General features: G+C 34.0%; 1 non-coding gene across 1 annotated transcript; it reads right to left on the minus strand.

Moving 5' to 3' along the window:
• Window positions 1-495: 495 nt before the first annotated feature.
• Trnaa-cgc (transfer RNA alanine (anticodon CGC)) lies at window positions 496-568 on the minus strand. Its single transcript has one exon. It is a non-coding gene; the product is annotated as a tRNA-Ala (tRNA).
• Between the last annotated feature and the right edge of the window lie 15,250 nt (window positions 569-15,818).

Below are 15,818 nucleotides of genomic sequence, written 5' to 3' on the forward strand. Positions count from 1 at the left end.
GGGATTGGAGGTTGAACCCATGGGCACTCTACCACTGAGCTACAATCCCAGCCCTTTTTAGATTTTTATTTATTATTTATTTTTTTATTTTGAGGCAAGGTCTCACTCAGTTGCTAAGGCTAGCTTCAAACCTGTGATGAGCCTGCCTCAGCCTCCTGAGTTGCTAGAATTAGAGGTCTATAGAGTTATTAAGTCACACCATGTCTGACTTCAAGTCACTTTTTTAAAAAATTTTTTTAAATTTTTTTTTATTTTTGCAGACAGCATTTTGGTTTGTTGTACACAAATGGGGTACATCTTTTCATTTCTATGGCTGTGCACGATGTGGATTCATATTGTTCATGAGGTCATACATGACCATGGGGTGGTGATGTCTGTCTCATTCCACCATTTTTCATACCCAACTTCCCTCTCATTTCCCTCTATGTAATCTAGGGTTCCTCCATTCTTCTCTCGCCCTCCACCCCCTTCAAATCACCATTTTTTTTTTTTTTTGGGGGGTGCTGGGGATTGAACCCAGGGCCTTGTGCTTGCGAGGCAAGCACTCTACCAACTGAGCTATATCCCCGGCCCACTCAAGTCACCTTATTAAAAGGCAAATGTGATAATGTCCTTCCTACAAAATTCTTAAGCCTAATTGTACACTTATTTTGTTTTTAATTTTTTTAGTTGTTGAAGGACTTTTATTTTTATTTATTTAACTGTGGTGCTGAGAATCAAACCCAGTGCCTCACACATGCTAGGCAAGTATTCTACCACTGAGCCACAACCCCAGCCCTGTACGCTTTATTTTTCAATATTTATTTGTGTATTCATTTTGCAGTGCTGGGGATTGAACCCAGGGTCTCATGCAAGTTAGGTAAGTACTTGAATTGTATCCTTTAAAAGGGTGAATTTTATGGTTTGTGAATTACATGTCAATTAAAAAAACAAAACAAAGCAGAAACAACCTGATTTATAAAACCCCCATGACCTGGTCTGCCCTTCACTCTCACTACCCGCCAAATCCCCCTCCGCTCAACTTTACCATCCTGCACTTTCTTCTGCTTTGGAGCTCACATTCTCATCGCTCATGTTTCCACATGCTCTTTATTCTCTGCAGGAAGCACTCTCTCCCCCTCCCCCTCCTCTTCTTTACTTGGTTAACTCCTTGCCCTTCAGTTCACAGCTTGAGATACCTCCCCAGAAAGCCTTCCCTGATCCCCCAGAAGGGATGAGGTGCTCCTGCTGTGTACCTGAGGCATTTCATACTCAGCTCTTTTATGGTATTTATCACATATTTGCTCATTTAATGGATAGCTATTGAATGGTTACTCTGGGATGGGCAGTGGGCTAGGTGCTGGGTTTTGGTGGCAAGTAAGAGCTGTCCTCATGAAGCTTACAGTTTAAGAAGGGAGTAAGATGCACATTAAACAATTACACTAAATGTTTTAGCTATAGTTAAGATGTTTCAGAACATTCTGTGAGGGTATGACAAGAGATTTGACACTATTTTGAGGGATCAAGGAAGACTTCGCTAGAGAAGTGGCATTGAATTACACAACTTTAATAGAGTTGGCCACAGCAAGAGTGGAAGGGGGGTGCCCCGTGCAGAGGGAGAGCACGTGAGAATGCTCGAATAGGAGGGAGCTCAGGGAATTTCAGAAATGGAAAGGCCAATATGGGAGACCAAAGAAAGCTGGAAAGCCAAATCATGCATGTTCTTGTGGAACATGGTAAGGGTTTCCTACTTAAGAGAAATTGGAAGTCTTAGAAGACATTTAACATGGAAGCTTAAAATTCCCCTTGGCTATTGTGTAAAAGTGGAAGCAGGATGAGGCTCCCCAATGTCTCAATCTCCCACCAATCTGTAAGCTCCGTGAGGGTAGAAATTGTGTCTTACTAAATTCAGCACTGTGCCTAACAAATCAGAGTCCTTTTAATAAATAAATGCATGATGGGGCCAACATTCCAGCTAAGGTTTGCAAGGAAGGCCATGCTCGTTCCTCAACATCCCATCTCCCCCATGCATGACCCTGCAAAGACCACCTCTTCGTCGCACTCAAGGCTGGGTTAGATGTCCCTCCTTTTGTTTCCAAAGCACCTGGAATGAATTGTATTTTCCCAAACTGACCAAACTAATATCTCACTCCCCATTTTCCCGTGTAATTTTGACATTGGAAGAGATGAGGTCTTGCTCCCTCTCCTTGAATAGGAGGTTAGGTCATATAATTCATCTTCCTCCTGATTCTCTTAGGTAGCTCACTCTTAGAACCATGCAGTGAGGAAGCACAGACTTCCTTGGGCAAAGGCCCACATGGAAACTAAACGGATAGCCAGCGTCAAGTTTCTAGCATGAGCAAGCCATCTTGAAAGTGGATCCTCTAGCTCCTAGTGACATAACCCAGTTTACACATTTTGGCATAGAAGTTTTTCTGGAGTAGAAAAGCTTTCCTCACCAAACCCTACCCAAATTGTAGATTCATTAGTACAATAAGTGATGGTAGTTGTTAACTGAAGTCACATGGTTTAGGGATGGTTTGCTAAACAGCAATAGGTAACTGAAACAGCATCCTCCATTTGCCACACAGTGATGTGGTACAACTCAGTGGTTAGGTAAATGGGCTATGACTACCTTTGTTCAAAGCTCAGCTCTATTTCTTTGTTGTATGACTGTTAGTGAGTTGCTCAACATTTTTGTGCTTTTATATTCTTTTGTTAATATAAATAAAAATAACACCTACTTAAGTTTGTTGACAGAATTAAGTGATTTAATAAGGTAAATATATTAATGTATGTCTATGAATGCATATACATGTGTATGTATAAATGAATGTATGTATAATTTTTAATACTACATAAAAGGATATTGTCTGCTTTATTGTTCACCTCACCAGAGTGTAAACCCCGATAAAGCAGGAAACTTGTTTGTCTGATTAAAGAAAAAAGAAAAAAGAAAATTTACCTCATTGCTTGTAATTTTACCTGCCACTTCTTTGAAAAATGGTATATCTACTCTTTTCTTTCAAAATTAATTGGGTCTTATACTTTAGGTTCTAAAATGTGAAATGATGTGATGACTTTCATGTTTAGTATTGTAGTAAGTCAAAAGTCAGTTTATTACCACAGTCTTTATGCAAAGTAAATTGCTTAGAGCTATCCTTGAAATGCATGTGTGTAAATGGAAAGAGCATTTTAGAAAAGCATTCTGAAGTCATTTGTGTAGGCAGTAAATCCCAGGCAATATGTTTTGTGTAACAGTAATTTCTGCTTAATGTTTTAGATATAATCCATTATTTAGAGTACAAGATGGCACCACTGTTTTGGACTTATCTGGTAATAAATGCAAGGTGTACTAACAGTTACTTAGCAGTCATGCTGCAGCTGAAGAAGAGACTGATACTGAGAGAACTCATTTTTTTGACATCAGTATAAGCAGTTCTTAATCTTTATAACTGTGGGGGCAGTCATGTAATCTCTACAGAGTGTAGATTTCTGATATGTAAATTATGAAGGCAAGTTCAGAGGATCTTTATGTTTCAATGGCTATTTTCTAAAACTATGTAATTCTTATTCCACCAAGTCAAAGCTAAAAGGAATGAACTTGAACTATAGTATTGGAATTTATGTTGTTAACTTTACTTATTTTCTTTTTTGGTTCATAAAAGAAAAGTAAAAAGAGGAAATAAATGATGTACGTGAAGAGATTCGGGTCCATCTCCACTGTGGCTAGCATTGCCACTGCCTTTGCCTGGGGAACTTAGAAGTGAGTTTTCCTAAAACCAGATAGATCATCCAGATATAAACTAAGCAAAGATTCTCTAGAATTAAAAAAAATATTATTAATCAAATGAACCTAACAGATATCTGCAGAATATTTCATCCACCAATAAATGACTTCACTTTGCTCTCAGAGCATGGAACATTTTCTAAAATAGATCATATTTTAGGTAACAAAGGAAATCTTAGCAAATACAAATAATAAGAGATAACTCTTTTATATACTGAAAATTTAACCCAAGGGACTTTACCACAGAACCATATCCCCAGCCATTTTTTATATATATTTTAGGGACAGGGTCTTACTAAGCTCCTTAGGGCCTCCCTAAATTGCTGAGACTGGCTTTGAACACTTGCCTTAGCTTCCAGAGCCACTGAGATTACAGGCATGTGCCACCATGGCCTGTTGCATTCTGTTACTTTTGAAAGATGAATGGATTGCAGGAGAATGTGGGGGAGACATAAAATTCTTACAAACAAATTCACACAGTGTATCAAGATCTCTTAGACACTATGAAGGCAGTTCTAAGAGGAAAGTTTATAGCACTGGGTTCATGCATTAAAAAAAGCAGAGATACTCAGTAAATATTCTCATTTTGCACCTCAAGTTTCTAGAAAAAGAAGACCAAAACAACACTGTAATCAGTACATAGGAAATAACTAAAATGAGAGTTGAAACCAATTGTATTGAGAATAAAATAAATACACAGGGTCAATTAAATCACTGAGTTGATTTTTGAAAATCTAAACAACATTAATAAACTATTGGCAAACCTAAACATCATCAAGTGAGATAAGGTTCAAATAACAAAATTGGGGTTAAAAATATCACTATATAGTCTATTGAAATTCAGAGAATCATCAGAAACTATTTTGAAAAATTGTACTCCGATTAAAAAAAAATTCTTAAATATATTGATGAATTCCTAGAGTTTAGTCAACTTTCTGCTGCTGTCACTAAAAGATCTGACCAGAACAATTTTAAGGGAGGAAAAGTTAATTTGAGTTTTCATGATTTCTGTGGTCTTGGACCATACACACCTGGTCATTTCTTGGGCCTTGAGGAGAGTCTGAACATCATGGTAGAACAATGTGGCACAGGGAAGCCACTCATGAATATCAGGAAGGAGAGAGATTCCACTCACCAGATATAAAATACATACCCAAACCCATGCCCCCAATGCCTACCTCCTGCAGCCACACCCTACCCTTCAATTACCACTCAGTTAATTCCATTATGGGGATTGGTTTACTGATTGGGTGAAAGCTATCATAACCCAGCCATTTCTCCTCTGAACCTTCTTGCATTGTCTCTTACACATGATCTTTTGGGGGACACTTCAGAATCAAACCATAATACCTAGAGACATTTGTCCTACCTAAATTGAACCATGAGGATATGAAAATTTAAACAGATCAATTCCAAGTAATGATGTGAAGCATGTATTTTTATAAGAATTTCAACAAAGAAAATCCCAGACTGGATGAATTCTCAATCAAATTATAACAGACCTTAAAAAGAAACGAATACCAGTCCTTCTCAAAGTATTCCATGAAGTAGGGAACACTACCAATTTAATCTGTCAATCTATGCAATTGACAGGTGGTGCTATGAAAGTCAGTCACAGTTGGACTTAGAAGTTACTAACCAAAATCAATAGATTGACAGAGTAAATAGATATTAGACCATGTCATAGGAGTACTGGAATGCAAGCGATGAACACCTTATTTTCCTAGATTTGAAGTACAATTTGTGTTTACATGCACCTAACAACATGGGTGAATGATCTCGCTGATAAGAGGATGATGACACATAATGGGGGGTTGGAGGGGTTAATGTTAGGGTTAGGGTTAGGGAGGGGGGCAAGAATGGAGGAAGGAAGGACTATATAGAGGGAAGAGAGGGGTGGGAGGGGTGGGGGGAAGGGAAAAATAACAGAATGAATCAAACAACATTACCCTATGTAAATTTATGATTACACAAATGGTACGCCTTTACTCCATGTAACACAAATGGTATGCCTTACTCCATGTAACACAAATGGTATGCCTTTACTCCATGTAACACAAATGGTATGCCTTTACTCCATGTAACACAAATGGTATGCTGTTACTCCATGTACAGAGAAACAACATGTATCCCATTTGTTTACAATAAAAATAAATTTTAAAAAAGAGATAATATATTTGAATAGAGAAAGAGGTATATATCATAAAGTTTACCTAGTTATTTCTCAGCATAGATGCTACAATAAAAAAGAAATTTGATTTGATATTGGCAACCATTTTTGGACCCAGTGATTTTGGTTAGTAACTTGTAAGTCCAACTGTGACTGACTTTCATAGCACCACTTGTCAATTGCAATATGATCACTTTGGCAAGTTTTTTCCATTCTATTTCATTTCTGTCATGGTCTATAGGGAATCACAAGCAAAGCTTAAATAGATGAATACAAAGCATTTCTAAAGTATAGAGGTTGAATAATTTTAAAAAGGAGTTCTTCAGTAAAATACTATTGATATCAAAATAGCCTTGAAAAACTTGGATTGTTTCCTAAATGATAATCCATGCTTTTCAAATTTCTCAGGGAAAAAGTTGTGAAAATGGTTATCACTAAAAATGTTGCATGATGAAAATCTTTTGATTAGAAACTATTCTGTTGAAATACTGTGAATTAGATTGTATCTCAAAATTAATGATGTGAGGAAAATATCAACTATAAATATGGCGTCATGGCAGGAATATCCCTTCCGTATTTAATGACACACATATAAATCAGCCTATATTCATGAAACATAGACAAACATCAGTCAACATTATTAACGTTGTAATTTAAAAATATTTCTTAGCATCTAAATTCTTTTTAGCAGATAATATAACCAAAATTGATAACATGCAATATAATGTAAGCATGACTTGATAATTACTTTAAATAAATGAAAACAAATGATTTTACTGGAGATTAAGATCAAAAAGTCCTCATTTGTATAAGCTGAATACAGAGGATAGATCTTATATTTTAAAGAAACCAATGAAGTTTTCAGAAGAAATACAGAAGGACTGCATCTGTGTTTTGTTTGTGCCCCAAAATTTAGGAAATTGAATATTTTATTCCATACATGTGAAAACACATGCAATTTTAATTCATTTTAATAATGCATTTAGATATCTCAGTAATGACCTCCTGAGATTTCTATATAATTGACACTTTGAAAGAATTAGAAACTATGATCCTTACAGAACAAAGTGTTAAGTTTGATATTAAAAAGAAAAAATAACAAGAATTTTGTCAAAAGATAAATCTATACACAAGATTCTTTGGCATTGTCTAAGGAGATGAACATTTTATAAATTTTAATATTCTTAATGTTTGACAAGCCTTTCTTAGAATGTGTCCTCAAATATTGAATCCACCATTATATAAATATTTTCATTAAAAATATTTGGTACTTACATATTTTTAGTATTAAGACATCAACACAGATTTTTTCATTATACATATGGATGTACATATAATCACTTCATGTAATTATTTTGAAAATAAAATCATGGTATTTAAGGTAAACCAAATATCTCTCAAAGTTTTAAAAGAATATGAAGAAGATAAAGGCAATTTTAGTGATGGGTAGGATACTCAAAATTTTGTTATTAAAATTGAAGCTTAATTACAATAATATCCAAACAAGGCATTTTTACATCAACTTGAATTAATGAACATTCTAGTAATATTTTACAATTGTAAATATTTATTGAGAGTGATATTGATGGACTGGGCGACTTCTTCATATAAGCCACCAGGGGGACAGGGACAAAGGTAGAACAATCTGATGGAAAAAAACAACACTTGTCAATCATGTCTAGATTAGCAGCACGTGCAAAGAAATCTGTGTCTTTGATAGAAAAAGATGACTAAGAAATATAAAGAATAGAGCATATGACATTAAAAAACTGTTAGCTTTTATCTGTGCTCTATGTCATTCAGAGAACATTGAAACCACCCATTGTGCCAAGAGTCCTCTGTAATGTTAGTACCTCTAACCTTAAATATTTCTATAATGTAACACAGCTTCTCCTGAGCTTTCCACAGATTCAAAATTTTACAAGAATTTCTAAGAATAGGAGTCTACATTTGCAAAGAAACAGGGACATTTGGGCCTGATTGGGGAGAAAAACCCAGCTATGTGCAAACTTGGAGAAATAAGAATATGGATAAGAATATTTCAACATTCACACATACCAATATGTATAAATAGATCAGAGAGTTATAAAAAGTAAAGAGCCTGGTATTGTTTAAGCAGGTGATTATAAATGGGAAACTAAGGTGCAGCAGAAAATTTTGAAAATCTTCTTTAGCTGTAGATTTTATGCAGATGTAATGTTAATTTCTTTGTGTATCTAACTATAAAACTTAACTTTCTAAGTTTGAGCTAATCATGTTTAATTTAATTATAAGTATATGAGTGTATTTAGAAGAAAATATAATGGACTACTAAAATGTGCAGTGATATGAGTGTTCTTTGTAGAAACCCTAATTTTATTTTTAACTTACTTTTAAACAATTTGTTCTTTAAGATATATAATATAAAATATGATTTCTACTGCACTGTCATATTTGTGTACTTTATGGCCATTTGTAAAGGAAATAGATGAAGTTTAACTTCATGCATGTTAACTTTAGTCATTAAAAGCCGAAAGAATGGAAAGGGAATACGAATTTTTGTCCAAAGAACATCCCAAACACTGTGTAAGTTGTTCAAAATAGTTAAATATTTAGAATACCATCTCATGTACACACTCTGAGAATGGAGGACACCTTCCAACGTCTCTTACGAGACCAACACAACCTGATAAAAAATTATAAAATCAGAAACCAAAGACCAAGAACCTTCAAGAAGATACGAGTAAAAATCCGTACTCAATTCTATCAATTTATGTAAATAATTCTCCTGGACAAAATAGGGCTCATCTCAGGAATGACAGGTTCTTTAAAAATACATTTCAGTTCCCCTGGCGGCAGTGGACCCTTGGAGTCCGCATTCGCCACCCCCACCCCAGCCCCAGACAGATGCTTGTTTTAGAAAAAAAGCAGCAGTAAGTAGAATTAATAAAATTTACTTTAGGACTTTTTTTATATTAATAAAACCTGTCTTCCTGGTAAGCTTTGTTAATGGAAAGTGAACAGTTCTTTTGTTCAGAAAAGAGATTGACACTTAGGAATTTAGTGTAATTATCTTCTCTTCAATCAGAGTGGACTTAAGAAAAATAAGCTAAGAAAGAAAATACTGAAGCCTATTGGGATCTTGCTATACTATGCCTTCCTCACCATAGTCTAGAATTTGATGCTACATGGCCTTGCAAAGGTTTTGTCTGACTTTTCATTCAATAAATATTGATTATGAGTGCACCATATACCTGGCATTATAAAGTTAATCAAATTTATTATTAAAATATTATTCTACTTAAAAATACAATTCACTCACTAAAGGACAACATAAAGTAAAAAAAAAATCATAAACATTTCAAGGGCCACACAAGCATTGGAAAAATGAAAACTTCATTGATGATAAAAATGGGGAAGGATATTAATTTCCTTACTGTAATGGAATGCCACTGTGAAACATTTACAGCTTAAATTTCAGTTAATGTTGAAAAGTTGATACTCCCCATAAGCCTGGGATCACAGCAGGGATATTCCCTCCTGCCATTTGCATGGATATTGTCCTGGATGCCATAACATTAAACATGGCCTCAAGAAATGACCAAAATGATGAAGAATGGAAATAAATAATTATACCTATCTGTGCTTTCTTTTGACATTTCTATTTACTTATACACTCTTTTAAAGAACCAACCAAGAACACATCTATAGCAGCAAGTAAATTTAGAATCATCCCAGGATTCAAGCTAAATATGCAAGCATAATTAGTTTTAGATAAGGACAGAAACTGGTGGGAAAAGTAAATTGAAGAATTCAATTTGAACATGACCAAAATCATATTGTACAAAAAATGAAGGAAATATCGTGCAAAACATGATCAGGTAAACTACAGACTAAAAAGCAATATTGAAAAAATATTACTAATTCTCATTTAAAATATAATTGTTTAATATTAATATTTTAGAAAAGCCAATTATATTTAAATATCCATTCTATCTAAATTAATTCATAGTGAATAAAGTCAATAACATGAAATCATGCATATATTTCTTCTTGGCAGATCCTTGGCAGTACAGGTAGAACCAGAACATTGAATAAGATTGCTGAATCTGTCAAAAAATCACGGGACAATCACTATCCCAAGGACTATTACAAATATTAATGAATCTATTAATTAAAATTAATATTCCCATATGATTTGTGGCTACCAGGTTAGGCTAGAGCTGTGATAGTACCAGTTTTGCAACTAAATGCAGCTCACACATGATGTTTCTCAGTTCACCCTTAAAGCAATATTTTCTCAATATCTAGAACATCAGGTTTGAAACTCACATTAACTTATTTTTGAAAACCTGATGTGTGGTGAAAATTTTCTCAATATCTACAACATCAGGTTTGAAACTCAGGGGCTAGGGTTGTGACTCAGTGGTCAAAGTACTTGCCTGTATGTGTAAGGCACTGGGTTCAATCCCCAGCATCGCATAAAAATGAGTAAATACTATAAAGGTATTATGTGCATCTACAACTACAAACATATTTTTTTAAAAATTTGAAACTCAATAGAAAAATAGGCAAAAGATAAAAACCAGCAGTTCATTAGAAAAGAAACCCAGTGGAACCTAGTACAGTGTCAGTTTCAAATTCCTCAGTAACTAGGAAAATGCAAATTACACCAACAAAACAATATTAGTTTCACTCAGTTGATTATCATGCAGAAATGAGAAAGGATTCATTTGTTTCTGCTCAGCAGTTGGAATAAGTTCTTGGAACACAGATCTATATAAACATGTTTTGAATAAATAAAGATGATTAATGTCAAATGTTACAAGTGTTGTGGAGATTCAGACACATTACACACCTGTGAGAGTTTGGTGCAGTCAGTCTGAAGTGAAAACTTCATGAAATTACATGTAGTATAATTCTGTCTCTGCACATTCTTACTCTGAAGGAAGTCATGCGGATGTCCATAAAGAAGCATGTTTGAAATTTTCTTCATAATCCCATTGCATATATGAGGAGTTAGAGGCAATCTTGAAAAATATCAAGAATCTATCTTGAAAGAGCAAGCCAATCTTTCCTTATCATTGTTTATTTTCTTCTATATTTTATCATTGTGAAATAAATATCATTTTCCTATGGACACCTCTGGTAAACTGCCCTAGTAATTTCTCATTTTCCTAAAAAATATTATTTGTATTTATCTTAGTATATGCCTCAGTACTTAAAACCCTTCTCTCCTATGCTAACATATGTGAGAGTAAAAGAGGCAACCATCAGAAAAAAATGGATTTCAATACTGTCCTGGGAATTTAAAGAGATTTAGTAAACTAAGGTTTCCTTCTTTTTTCTTCACATTGAATATTTATTTAATTATTCATAATGTAGTTATGATTTATTATTATGTATTATTTGTGGTCTTGAAATTAATGTATTTCCCTCTTATTCTTCTTTTTACCCCTCCCCTTCCCTTCCTGCTTCTTGTTTTTATTTTCTTAACTGTTTTATTCAAGGAATGTATATATTTTTTCCTTACCTACACCTCTCTTCCTTAATCTCCTCACTTTCTCCCTGACTTATTTACATTATGTTTTTCAAAGTGATTACTCTCTTAGGAAGATATAAAGGCTCATAATTCAGACAGTTTTTCAGTGTCTTTGCTGAAGTAACTGAAAAGCATAAGCAACTCAGGTCCACAGCAGGGGCCCATAGAACTAGTCAGAGGCACTTCCTCACCAGTGAATGCAATTTATTTACAAGACCTTTTCAGTTTGTCACATTCTGATACTTAAATAATGGTCATTTCACAATTAATGAATTAGATTATTCATTGGAAAATATGAATTAAAAAGAAGTTGCACATAGAATACAACATAGCATTTCCCAAGAGATTTAAAGAAGAAAGACTTTGCAAACATTCACTTGATGTACAGGTTGAATTTTTTTCCACTTAAAGGAAAAAAATATATATACAAACCACCAAACCCCTACTGCAATGTAATGTAATTTTACTATATTCTTAGGCAAGTAAATTATTAGTTAGGACTTCATAACAATAATCAAGTTACTCTTTTCAGTCAAGTAAGCTTTTAGAAACCATGGAAGAAAGATGAATTATAATTTGAATGTTATAAATTTGAATATTATAAATTCAAATGGGAAAAATATACCATTTAAATATATGCAGTTTATTATAAATAAGTTAAGTCTCATTAAAGCATAAAGGCATAAAAGAGCTTCAATTTACATAATGATCAATTATCCTAAAAATTTTAGTTTCATAATGTCATTATGACCCAAGGAAATCACTTTTACCACAGAAGTAAAAAGCCTCAGATACATACACACAAAACCATAGAAGTTTCTGATGGGAAATGAGGTCCTTGCATAGTAGGACCTCACTCATCCACACGAACCTAAATGTGTTATTTTCACAAATAAAGTATACTAACTGCATGTTAGTTCATAGAAAACAGGAAAAACTCCTCAAATAAACTCATTTACAGACATTTTACTTTATTTGCACAAAATATTTTATTGAGGTTTCATTTTATAATTATTTTCATTTAAAAATAAGTCAATTACAGTTTGCTTTCCCATAATCTGCCACTTCAGTCACCCAATAAAGGTGATAATAATTATTATGCAATTTTGAAATTTTAATGTTTTTGAATATTGTACTTTATACTTCATATTTGTTATCTTTTTTCATTAGAATTCTTTAAGTTATAATTTATCTGCATTTTCAGTAGAGACAAGTAGGGCACAGATTTCACTTTGCCCATCATTATAGATGTACCATTGGAATAGCTAAAATTTGAACCCTGAGCATTTAGTAACACTAGCATGTACTGTATCATAGACCAACACACACAGTGAACCAATATGGATACAACTTTGTCAATTCACTGCTATGAAAAGTGATAGCAAATGCTCAACAAAAGTCCTCTGTCAATTTTCACTGAAATGTCTGTTTATAATGACCGAATATTGGAAACAACATACACAACAGCAACAGCAACAGAAATATTGCGATATAGCCATTCAATGGAATATCCCTTAGTAGTAAAAAAGAAAACTTTTCAAAACCATTTGATTGAATAAGAGAACACCAGAGAATTTTCAAAACCATTTGATTGAATAAAAGAACACTAGAGAAAAGGTTGCATGTGATGCATATTTTCACAAATTTCTAGGATATAAAAACTAATCAGTGGTAACACAAATCTGATCAATGGTGAGACAGAGAGGGAGGGAGCTACAAGAAACTGTAAGGAATGATAGAAATGTTTGTTACCTCGAATACGATAAATATGTCAAAAATGGGAAAAATATGCCATTTAAATATATGCAGTTTATTATAAATAAGTTAAGTCTCATTATAAAAGTATAAAAGAGCTTCAATTTACATAAATATGACATCTTGGTCTACATCAAAAGCTTGAAATTTGATTTTATTGAAACTTCGGTGGATGGAAATAAGAGATGTCAGCAGGGAATCACAAATCACATGATTATTATGATAAAATAATGATTATTATGATAAAATACTAACTGCATGTTAGTTCATAGAAAACAGGAAAAACTCCTCAAATAAACTCATTTACAGACATTTTACTTTATTTGCACAAAATATTTTATAATTATTTTCATTTAAAAATAAGTCAATTACAGTTTGCTTTCCCATAATCTGCCACTTCAGTCACCCAATAAAGGTGATAATAATTATTATGCAATTTTGAAATTTTAATGTTTTTGAATATTGTACTTTATACTTCATATTTGTTATCTTTTTTCATTAGAATTCTTTAAGTTATAATTTATCTGCATTTTCAGTAGAGACAAGTAGGGCACAGATTTCACTTTGCCCATCATTATAGATGGCCCATTAAGAATCAGTTAAGTTTGGAATTTCAAGTGCCATGATTCCTCAGCAGAGGAATTGCACAGGTCCCCTGGCAAGTGATCCTGCTGCAGCAATAAGCGTGCATGACAGCATGGTTCACAGTCAGCACCTCTGATGGCTCTCTGCAGGGTGGCTGAGGGCACGCCAGGCCAGTGGTGCAAGGTATCACCTAAACTGATAATAAATGAACAGACAGTAAATATGCACCAGCTTATTCAAAAGAAAGCAGAAAGAATGTGATTACTGTATTTACATCCAAGAGTAATGCCTTTGATGAGAAATGAAATGAAGTCTAACTGTTAGGAACCAAGGTGATGTCTCACTGCAGTTACTAGAAAAGAAACATGGCAAGATAAGCAAGGGCATCTACAACAAGGCTGAGAGTGGATCTGGTGAAATAATAATCATAATTTAATTGACAAAGTAAAAGACTCATGTACAAGATAAAACTGAGCTGGTATGGCCTAAGAAGTGAGTCATACAGTGGACATCTCACTCTAGAACTGATAATTCAACAGAATCTTGATTGGCATAGGCCTTCAGGGGAGGGGTACATTGCAGTCAATCAAAACACATGAGTGAAGGACAAATGCATTACAGTATGTTCAGTTGAATATTTTTATAATTTGTGATGCAAGAGAAAACAATGCAGTGAAGATGGCAAATGTAAGAAGAGTAAATCACAAAAATCTTTATTCCATTTCTTGATGCTTAAGATTGATTTTTGTAGTTAATAGAGGCCACTGAAAGATTTTAAGTAGATGAATAAGAAAACTCAATTTGCATTGTAGTAAAAGTACCTCTTAGGGAAGAATAATATTTGGTGGGTTACTCCTGGCCTTGTGACTTTACATAATACTAAATGTTATTATATTAAAAGCTAATGTACAAGATCCCAAGAGATCAAAAACTATGGAAATGGATGCAGTCATTATGTTAAATTGAATATAAAAATTTTAATGATTAGTAGATCTGAAAGGAAGTTAAAAATCTACTAAAGTAGTCTAAATTGCTTCACACTTTTCTGACTTGAGCAACTTGATAGTATACAGTGTCATACATTAGTTAAGGAAATAATGAGCACAAGCATATTTCACATTTGGCTGGTTTAGTTTCACACATCTATGGGAAAACCAGGAAGACATGTATGATACTCACTGATTTATTTGTTCAGAATTCAGGAAAGTTACCTAGATTGGTGATTCAGGAGTTTTAGAATATAACTAGTAAATCACAGAATGGCTGCCAAGATAGTCAAGGAAAATATTTTAGGTTAAATATATTAGGTGTGGGGAAGGAAGAAGAAGGAGAAAGAGGAGGAAGATGAGGAGAATGAGGAGGAGGGGGTGGAGAAAGAAAAAGAGAAGGAGGAAAGAGAAAATGAAGAAAATGACCTTACATAGAGACCACGAAGCAATGAGATAAGCAAAAAATATTATACAGAAATTATTTTTTATAAGTCAGATAGGACAAAGTTTCAAGAAAGGGGCAATAAAAGTTGGTTTCAAATGCACAGAGAACAAGGAAAAGAAAGATCAGCTGAGGAAGTAGCCCAGTGGCAGATTGCTTGCTTAGCGTGTGTGAGGCCTTGGTTTGATCCCCCACACTCAAGTGAAAAAACAACAGAAAAGAACCCCAAAAACAAAGATAAAAATAATTCATTTTGTTAAGAGAGATTGTCTTGGTGAAAGATGTTAGACTGAAGTAGACCTAAGTTTAAGTGAGGTCTAAGTGTAAGTAAAGACCAGTTCTGTGATGCATTGAGATATGGAAAAGAAAAGAGGGGTAGAGGATAAAATGTAGTTAGGACATGCAGAGTCAGGACAAGAAACTTTACTTATCTAGCAGATTAATTAATTATAAGCATCAGCTCTTCATTTGGTACTAGGTATTGACCTGAGCTGAGGACACAAATCCTCCTAATAGCTCTTTTCATTCTATTGCATTGCAGTTGTTTGAACAGAATCTGCATTAGTTTTTCTAGAATCAGGATCAGG

The sequence above is a fragment of the Sciurus carolinensis genome, chromosome 6 (genome assembly GCF_902686445.1).
Source record: "Sciurus carolinensis chromosome 6, mSciCar1.2, whole genome shotgun sequence".
Classification (NCBI taxonomy): domain Eukaryota; kingdom Metazoa; phylum Chordata; class Mammalia; order Rodentia; family Sciuridae; genus Sciurus; species Sciurus carolinensis.